Consider the following 10,673-nt stretch of genomic DNA (forward strand, 5'->3'; position numbering starts at 1 on the left):
GTAGTTGTTGTACCCTTTGTTGTAACCACCTTGGTTGTTGATATAGTTCACATCCTCTGGCAAAGCACTCTCCCCATCTTGTTGCATAAACTGCTCTTCATCTGAGATTGCATGGACATGCTGCTGCTGGTTGAGGAGCTTATCAAGCTTGTCATTGAGGGCTTTCATGTCTCTCTTGTACTTGGCATCATCCTCTCTGGTAGTGCGATCATACTCCTCGTTGTAATGGCCATCAGACTGAGCCAAGTTCTCCACTAGATCCCAACCTTCATCGACATCCTTGTTGAAAAAGTTACCATTGCTTGCGGTGTCCAGCAACATCCTGATCTTAGGGACTACACCTCGATATAGTGTACTTAGCAATGAAGCATTGCTGAAGCCATGATGAGGGCATATGCTGGTGTATCCCTTGAAACGTTCCCAAGTTTCACTGAACGTTTCATTGTTTTTCTGAACAAAGCTGGAGATGTCATTTATCAGCCTTGTGGTTCTGGAGTTGGAGAAGAACTTGGCTAGAAACGCCTTCTTGCATGCTTCCCAGGTGGTGATGGACTCCTTCGGGAGTGATTTCTCCCAGATTTGTGATTTGTCTCCCAAAGAGAATGGGAAAAGCTGGAGTTTGAATCCATCTTCACTAACTCTATTGATCTTGGTTAGGCTACAGAGCCTATCAAACGTATCCAAATGGTCAAATGGGTCCTCCATTGGCAATCCATGAAATTTGATGCTTTGTATCATCTGGATGAGACTACTCTTTATCTCAAAGTTGTTGTTATGAACACCAGGTGGCACAATGCCATGTCTTTGAGTGTGAGTAAATGGAGCATCTCCTGCTCCTATGTTGGTCCTCTCTTGAGGAACTGGTGGACCATTCTGATTATTCATTCTCCTCAATTGTTGTTGGTTGTGGTTGCTGGACTTGTTGTTGACGGAGTAGCCTTGGTCTGTCGATGTAATCGATTAATAGACTTAAGTGTTGACTACCCTTGGATCGTGTTTGCATGCACAATCAGTGAACCGAGTGCGTACACGAAGGTCTACTCGATCCAGGTGATCAAGAGACGGGTCGGGTGGGTAGTCGGGTTGTTCCTAAAATGCAAAACAAACAAACATGAAAGTAAAAAAGTTAGTACCGAACAAAAGTGTATAATAGAACTTGATCTAGCGAGTGCTGAAATCTTAAACGTAGCAAATAAAATTCAACCAAATGGCAACGGCGCCAAATTGATAACAGGATTTTCACACAGGGTATCAATTCCCTATACAGGTGTAGTACAAAGGGTTATCAATCTAAATAGTTGTTATGCTACCAGATGAGATATGATCTATGCAAGTCAAGCCAAGCAATAAACGGGTTTGAGCTAACAGTCCTAAAATAATTAAAAGAAATTAAATAAACAAGGACCACACGACCTAAGTACTCGATGCAAGCATTCAGGTACAAGATCGGGTGGGGTGATCGAGTAAACAAGAAGAGTATGACCAACTCGAATGTGTACACGAAGCTGGTGATCGAGTACCATTTCGGGTAAGGGATCGAGTTATGAATAAAAATGTAAACAATCAAAATGCGAAACCTCCTAAAGATGGGGTAATCGACTCCTAAGTGTTCTTGACCATTATGGATGTCCTACATGCCTCAAGCAAATATTCCCTAGACAATGAATCTCTAAAATCTTGTTAAAACACTCTCGTGATAGAAACAATCAACCTTGATCACTCCCCTACCAAACTCTCGTTGGAGCAACACTACCAAGCAGGCAATACAAACCGATTCATTATTGTCAATAAACTCCTTACACATCTAATCTCTTAGGCTAAGTGAAAAAAACTCTAGCATTGATTAATTCAAGCATTTTATCTACATCTCTCGATGGTAAAACACCCTAGATCTAATCTCAACCTCTCGGTCTGTTGATAGCATTACGAATACCAATCTAGAAAGTAATTTATAAAACATAAACAACAAAGCTAAGACATCCTAACCGATCAAGAACACCTAATTTTCGATCCCATCCCTAGAAACTTTGTTTCACTACTCAGATCTCATTGCATAAAACATAAAAGCATTGATAAACTAAAATTGCATTGTATTGAAAAATGAAATAGAAGTGAAGAGTACAGAGTAGAAATCTAAAAGGATAGCAAAGAAATGTAAATTAAATCCTAACAAAGTGGAAAAAGAGTTTGAATCGCTCAAGATCTCTCTGAGAAGCAGAGAAGCACTCGCTCTCTGTTCTGAGTGTATGCGGCGTGCTTGGGCGAGAGGAAGAAGAGGGGGTTTATATATGGAAACCCCTTTAACCTAGCTTCCCAGTCCTGCCCGAGGGTCTGCTCGATGAGGTACACGAGGATGAGGTCAGGTTACTCCTCGGGAAGGTCTTCGGGTTGTTCTTTCTTCTCTTGAATCCTCCTCGATCGGGTTGGGGTTCGGATTGTTCTTCCTGCTCAATAGCTCCTTCGGGTACATGCTCGGATTTGACCTTGTTTCTCCCCATTTTAGGCTCTTAAGCACCTGTTTTCATCCAAAATGTGCAAATGCAAGAATGCAACACCCTGAATGGCCTAAATGGGAAATCCTACAGTTAATGACCTAAAAATGCTAAGGTTAGGGTAAATATAATGCAAAATATGGACAAAAAAGGATGTTTAAACATGTAAATTAGAGAGTTATTAGTGGGGTGAAAATGGAGGTGTGGTAACGTGTTTGGGATGTGGGGTAAATGCTGGGATAAACTAAAATTTCTCAATGACCTGGCTAAAGAGGTAGGGTTAGCTCACCGGGCCAAGTAGACACTAATAACGATTCTAGCAAGGGAGGAGCGGTTACTAAGTTGGTATCGTCCGCATAGGGGTGGTGGAAGATGAATACAAATGGAGCATCGAAAGGAAATCCGGGGATGACAGATGCAGGTGGTGTTTTGCATGATGAGATAGGGGATGGCAGTGACACCCCGGTTTCAGAGACTTGCACAGAGGATTAAAATAATTGATTTGGCAACCTATGAAACCAAACTGCACTTATCTTTTCGGTCAAGGGTCCTGAAAGAACTCCAGAGTTAAGCGTGCTTGAGCTAGAGTAGTCTCAGGATGGGTGACCTTCCGGGAAGTGATTATCGGAACTGTCTGAGTGAGGAAAAAACACAGGGAAAGATTATGTGGTGATTTGTAGGGACGGTAACAAGTCTTTATAGCCTCCTGGACGTAGCAAACCGACCATGAGAGATAGATGGGCTCACGGGCCTAGTGAGAGGACGTGAGACCCATTAAAAAAGGTGGGTCCATAGACTGGGATTGGACATGGAGCCCACTAAGAGGAGGCGGTCAGGGCGTTACAAGTGGCATGAGAGCCAAACTCTAACAAGTGTGGAGTCGGGTGGACTCACACTGTCGGGGGGGGGGGGGGGGGGGGTGACAATCTTGCTGTGTAACAAAGACGTTGCGATCTGTTAGTGGGGGTGAATTATGACACCCCGGTTTGCGGAGACGTTTAAAAGAATTGATTTGGCCACTTATGTCCCCAAAGAGCACTTATTGTTTCGGTCAAGGGTTCTGAGAGAACTCCAGAGTTAAGCGTGCTTGAGCTGGAGTACTTTTAGGATGAGTGACCTTCCCGAAAGTGAATGTCGGAATTGTGTAAGTGGCGACAAAACATAAGAAAAGATCATGTGGTGATTTGTAGGGACGGTAAACAAGTCTATAAAGCCTTCCCAACGTAGCAAACTGACCATCGGTTATGGATGGGCTCATGGGCCTAGTGAGAGGACATGAGCCCCACTAAGAAAAGTGGGCCCATTGATTGGGAGTGGACATGGGACCCACTAAGAGGTGGCGGTCGGGGCATTACAATGGCAAGTGGATTTCTCTCTCCACTGGTGACTCAAATGGACAAATCAATTCTTTTAAACATCTCTGCAAACCGGGGTGTCACAGGTACGGTTGTGTCATGACTTCATATCAAGGGACTGGGTGGTTCAGATCACTGATAACAACATTTTCACCCAGGGTATCAATTCCCTATGCAGTTGTAGTACAAATTGTTATCAATCCAAATGGTTGTTATGCTAGCAGATAAGATATGATCAAAACTATGCAAGTCAAGCCAAGTGATAAAGAGGGTTTTATCTAACAACCTAGTTTGACCAGAGATAAAGAGAATAAAACAAGAACTACTCGACCTAAGTACACGGTGCAAGCAATCGAGCACTGGATCGAGTAGGTGATCAGACAATAGAAAAATCAAGAACACAATGATGAACAACTAGAGGGTATACACGAAGCTGATGATCGAGTACCTGTTCGGGTAAAGGGTCGAGTTAAAGACAAAAAGGCAAAACAATCAAATACGAAAGCTCAAATACGAAAGCTCCTAAGGATGGGGTAATCGGTTCATAAGTATTCCTAATTGATTTAAAATATTTTACAAGTCTCAAGCAGTTTTTTTCCTAGACAGTGGATCTCTAACCCTTGCTAATCCATTCTCATGGTAGAAACAATCTGAAAAGACCGACCTTTTTAAAAAAAAATAATAATAAATAATAAATATAATATAATAAATAACTACGACTAGTGGTCCCATACCCACTAGCCACCTAACCACAATTACAACCAACAGTGAAATAACAATACCAATAAATATCCAATAATAACCAATATTATAACATAATCCATATCCCGTAACCAATCATTAGAAAACATGAAACGAGCAACCTAGCAATGTTTCTAATGACCCAACTCTAGCAACCTAGCAATGCCAGACAACATCAAACCGAGTCCCTAAAACAACCTCTTCTTCATTGCCTTGATTCCACGATCACACTTTGCCTTTACCTGCACCACAAACACACATTGTGAAACAAGTATTTTGTATGTGGGTGATGGTTGAATATGAATGTATGCAATGATGAGATATGAATGGATGGATGGTAAGGTGTTTCAATTCCCCTTATGCTGTTGCAGGATAAGAAGTATCAATCCTAAATGAATGTTTGTGAACAATTAAGACATGCATATGAGACTAAGTCAAGCCAAATGTAAGGATGTTTGTCACTAACAATCCTATGATTAAAATGCAAAGTGCAGAAAGTAAAACTATAAGAACTAGATGCTAAATGTAAATGTAACAGAATGATTATGACTAATATGAAGCTAGAACAGAAATAGAAACTACAATAATGAACTAATGCAAGACAATAATGAACAAGATAAAAAGTAAATGCAACTGGAATGCAAATAGAATGAGACAAGAGATAAGACAGGACAACTACAAATCATAAACAAAAGTTCTGGGGATGAACTCGAGCAAGCACTCGATCGAGTGTTGATCGAGTGCAGGGTCGAGCTGGACTAAACGCAAAAACAGAGCAACACAATAAAAACAGAGCAATGCAAATACGAATCAAACAACAAGCAAGCAACAGGATTAAGACTTTAAAATCAATAAACAAAGAAGGTCCTGAAGAGGGATTCATGGGCTGAACTAACCATTGTGGTTACCTAACTTGGTCAACAAATCTCAAGCAAACTTTGAGCTAATCTCTAGACATATTATTCTAAGACAAGCTTCTTCCACTCTCATGGCAAGAAACAATCAAACCTATGCATCTCTAGACTTGTTCTCACAAAGAAAAGAATCTACACAAGCAGGCATTAAGCAATACATCTCAAACCAAACAAGACCTCGAATCTCTTAGCAAGACTAATGGTAAGCTCTAGATCTAGCCTTATCTATGCTTCTTAAACATTGGTGTGATGCTAAGATGCTTGAAATCATACCCTACCCTCTCAGATATAGGATCAGCATTAAGATCATCTAGCCTAAAAGAGATCTACAACAATCAAGCTTGACCAAATCAAACAAACCACAAGATCAATCCAGCCTAACCCATCCTCAAGATCCTAGAGAACTACTCACAAGAAAACATGATGAACAAAGTCAAAAACCCAAAAAAATACGAAACTTGCATCATTAGAAAGATGAAACAAAGATCTTCAATATTGGAGAAAGAATCAAACTCGAATTCTCAATATTAAGAAAGTTATGGAACCAACAATATTGAAGAATTTAGCCTTTTCTCCTTAAAAACAAGTACAAGATCTAAAAATAAAAGAAGTGCAAAAGGAATAATTCCCAAAAGGGTAAAAACTAGGTTTAGAGAATATCTAAAAAGCTGGACTCCTTTTGTGGCTGCAGGTACAAGGCTTTATATAGGAGAGGGAGTGGAAGCCCTAAAAATACTAAAAGACAAAATAGTCAACGGCTCGGTCAACTTGAGCTGTGCTGGTCGAGTGGCAGGTCAAGCTGACTTTTCTCGTGCATCCTCCACTTGGTCGAGTCCTCCTCAGCACACGGTCGAGTGTCTGGTCGAGTGTGCGGTCGAGTTGGACTCTGGACCTTGGTTCTTCAGCCTTAACTCTCTTGCTTTTCCTTCATGATTGGCTCACTTCTCCTCAGCATTGCTTCCATGCTCCTTAAGCTCCAAAATCACCTGATTATGCATGAAAAGATGCAAATGCAATGTAACTAAACTCTAATGCATGATTAGTGCTAAAGCTACACAATAATGGCCTAAATGGATAGCAAAAGATGCAAAAGATGTGAATAAACTAAGGGAAAACATGGTAAAATATATGAACATCACATTGCAATGCATGAGTATTTAATAAACACTCGGTAAGGCAATCCTCCCATCTACTGGGCTATACACACAAGCAATAGAGTCATCTCTAACCATCAGACAACAATCAACAATCAGCAATAACATACCAGGACTCTGCATCGACCGACACCAACATGCATCGACCGATACCACATGGGGATGCATCGACCGACACAGAAGCTGCATCGACCAATGCAAGTTACACTTGCATCGACCGACACCCAATCTGCATCGACCGACGCATGCTCGACATAACACGAAAACCCTAGAGTTTTACGCGCCGTCCTCGCACTTGCATCGACCGACGCAATGCCGAGCATCGTGTTTTCCCCGAAGCTTCTCGCTGGATCTTCGTTCCTACAACCACAAAACTCGATCCCAAGCCACAAGAAAGCTTCCTACGTCCAAAGCAACGATCTAACAACTGTAACATCACACAACAAGCAGATTAAAGAGTTCTCTAGCTTAGATAAGCCATGGTCCTGCAATTACATTTGCCAAGACGAATCTGAACCTAAACACAAGAAGAAAACGCTTCTAGGAAGCTCCTTCAACGATACCAGCTACAAATCTCTACAGGAACAGCCTCAAATCTCCAGGAATCACCAAGAACACCAAGCACACTTCACTTTCTCTTTCGTTTCTCTCAAAAGCGGCTAAACACGCCTATTGAGACAAAACACGAGCTTAAGGGTTTTCCTTTACCCAAAACGCAGTGTTTGACTTAAGTAAAAATGCAGGAACTTGACCTTGCATCGACCGATGCAACATCTGCATCAACCAATGCAACTCCCAAACCGGGATTCTGGTTCACGGATGTTACAATTCTCCCCCACCAATCTAGATTCGTCCTCGAATCTCGAACAACCATCAGCCAAGGACTCCCGTGCGACCGTCTCCACGGCCCGCACTCCTCTGACCGATCTACAGAAGGTCACCTCTTGGCGATAGACTCATGCTCCAGGCGTTATTTGCTCTCGACTTTTTGGACTTTCCTTTACTCATAGGCCTAAACCTTAAGTTTTCATTGGCTCCTCATCAGACCTAAGTCTGCATGCCAATGTTGGCTCCTCATCGGACCTAAACCCGCATGTCATAATATATATAAGGAAAAATCCAAAACTCGTCTCTCGGGTTGCCACCCTACAACGCGCCCCCGGATCGTCATCCGAAGTCGATATACCAACCATATTCCCAAGCCACAAGGTCTCTGAATGTGGCAGTACTAGGAGAATCTAAGTCCACCAAGAGCCGCGAGCAAACAGTTCTAAACACGTGTGAGTCCTATCCCTATCCAGGTTTCCTTCCCGTGGCTCGCGTAAAACATCTCAATATCCTACCAACCACATATCCCCTCACTGGAATACCTCATGACCACACAAGGATCATATACATGCCACAAGGGCCGCCACCAAGGCCAAACAAAATGTCCTAAAGAGGACCGCCACCAAGGCAAAATAAAATGTCCTAAAGAGGACCACCACCAAGGCCAAACAAAGGTCCTAAACAGGACCGCCACCAAGGCCAAACAAATGTCCTAAACAGGACCGCCAAAAAGGCCATTCGTCCCGAAGGACCGTCACAAAGACGATCTGTCCCGAAGGACCGTTACAAAGACGATCTGGCTAAACAGCCCGCCACAAAAGCCACACAATTGGCTAAACAGTCCGCCACAAAGGCCACACAATGGCTAAACAGCCCGCCACAAAGGCCACACACGGCTAAACAGCCTGCCACAAAGGCCACACTCAGCTAAACAGCCCGCCACAAAGGCCACACAATGTCTAAAAAGACCGCCACACATAGGCACACTGACTCGAAAGTCCGCCACTAAGGCCACACAAGCCCTCCAAGGCTCTCCACCGCTAAAATGGACAAATTCTAACTCCCGTAAAACTTTGCATATTTAGCACTTTCCATTTTTGGAAACTTTCCACTTTTCAAAACTCCTATTTCAGGAAACTTTCCTCCAAAACCCCGCCTCACGGAAACTTTGTACCCCGAGCACCACCTCATCTTGTTACTGAGTCACACAACCAACCACCCCAAGCGACCGAGTAAACAAGAGAGATGGGCTGGAATACTCTATTCCCGCTCCAGCCACGGATTACATATGGGACCAAGCTAGACAAGCTCAAGTCGCGGGTTGCTTCTCATACCACTTCTTGAACATTGCCTTCATCTTCACCTCAGGCTCCTAAGTCTTCTCCTCAACACCATCACAGTCCCACATGACTCTCATCAAAGGAATCCTCTTCTTCCGAAGTTCATTGATCCTCCTCTCGAGAACCCTCACTAATCTCGCCTCCAATGTCATGTTAGGCTGAAGATCCTCAGGAATCTTAGCCAACACCCGCTCACCCTCACGGAGACACTTTCGCAACATAGACACATGGAAAACCTTATGGAATGCACGCATAACCTCGGGTAACTCCAGTCTATATGCCACTGGTCCAACCCGCTCAATCACTCTGAATGGACCCATATACCTCGGACTCAACTTAGTCTCTGACAATGACCTGTTCGAACCCTGCAACATGGCCATCTTGAGGTATACTCTGTCTCCTACCTGAAACTCAAGATCTCTCCTCCTCCTATCAGCATAACTCCTCTGTCTATCCTGAGCCTCCTTCATGTTCAGCTTGAGAACGCGAATCTTTTCTGAGGTCTCCTGAACAAAACTAGCACCAAACATGCTCCTTTCCCCCACCTGAGTCCAACATAACGGTGTACGACATGGTCTCCCATACAAAGCTTCATAAGTAGCCATCTTAATACTCGCCTGATAACTGTTGTTGTAAGCAAACTCTACCTGATAACTGTTGTAAGATAACTGTGAATTTCAAGTTTGAGAGTTGATACATGGTGTAGGCCTCTTGTATTCGACGTATTCTTCATCCCGTGTTTCATATAATGACAATAGTGACATTAGTTTTATATTATGATAAATAGTGCTTAAGAATAAAGTGAATTAAGATTATATAACTTTGGGATCAAAGTGAAATCAGAGAATAAGAATTAGAATCAAAGTGAAATCAGAAAATTAATTACTTCTATTCCCATTCAACGATTGTTATTTTTAAAATAAAAACATAAACATAAAATAGAATTAGAAACACTTAAAGTTTAGCCACTTTAACCATTAGTCCTCTATTTCTTTAGTGTGGTTTGGTTTTGATATCTTGCTTATAGATCTGGTTTAGGATCTCAACCAATATAGTATTCTTAAGAATTGTAAAATTCTTTTTATCCCTTCTTGTAAAATGTGTTTTTTGAATTTAAATTTTGTTTTTCAGCTACAAACTTTTTAGAGCTACACAGTAGAAAACATGTTGATGTTCTCTACATATGAAAAAACAAATATCAGTAAGTTATAAATAATACATTCGTAGACACTTACAGGTTCATATCTGGTATGCTTTGTGAATTGCTACCATGATTGGAGGATCTTGTAAATGGGATCTGTTTATAATAGAAGAAAACGATCATAATGCTAAACAATAAAAACTTAAAGAGTAGTTCAAAAACGATCATGAACGGCTCAGATGTATTTCTTGAGCATGCATGGGTTTTTGAACCACGTTAAAATGTAGGTAAACACAAAGCAGATTCATACTAAGAAGAGACATTAACAAATAGACAAATAGAAAGAAAATGTATGCATACGATGAATCTACTTTCTGAGTTGTTATTATAGATTTGATGTTTTTGGTTGTGTCTGACGTCTTGGATGGTTTTTATAGTAGTAGTGGAGGTGATTTGTTGCCATGATAGCATATAAACATCTTCGAATATTCTATGAAATCTATTCAGTTAATGTTTTTTCAAAACGGTAAGATTTTGTTTGCTTTGAAAATTATTTCGGTTTGATATGTTATTATAGAGGTCGTTTCGGGATATCATTATTCATTGCAATCTTTTTTAAAAGATTTAAATGAATCCCAACATTATGGAGATGATTGATACTGCTTTGATTTGTTAGTTTTGAAAAGGAGCAAGTTTCGGGTTATTTAT

At 41.5% G+C, this 10,673-nt stretch overlaps 1 non-coding gene across 1 annotated transcript; it reads left to right on the forward strand.

The window, feature by feature from the left end:
- Window positions 1–376: 376 nt before the first annotated feature.
- LOC147930923 (small nucleolar RNA R71) lies at window positions 377–483 on the forward strand. The gene has a single exon (XR_015576729.1). It is a non-coding gene; the product is annotated as a small nucleolar RNA R71 (small nucleolar RNA).
- The last annotated feature ends 10,190 nt before the right edge of the window (window positions 484–10,673 follow it).

This window comes from Camelina sativa, chromosome 12 (assembly GCF_030686135.1).
Source record: "Camelina sativa cultivar CO46 ecotype springtype chromosome 12, ASM3068613v1".
Lineage (NCBI taxonomy): Eukaryota > Viridiplantae > Streptophyta > Magnoliopsida > Brassicales > Brassicaceae > Camelina > Camelina sativa.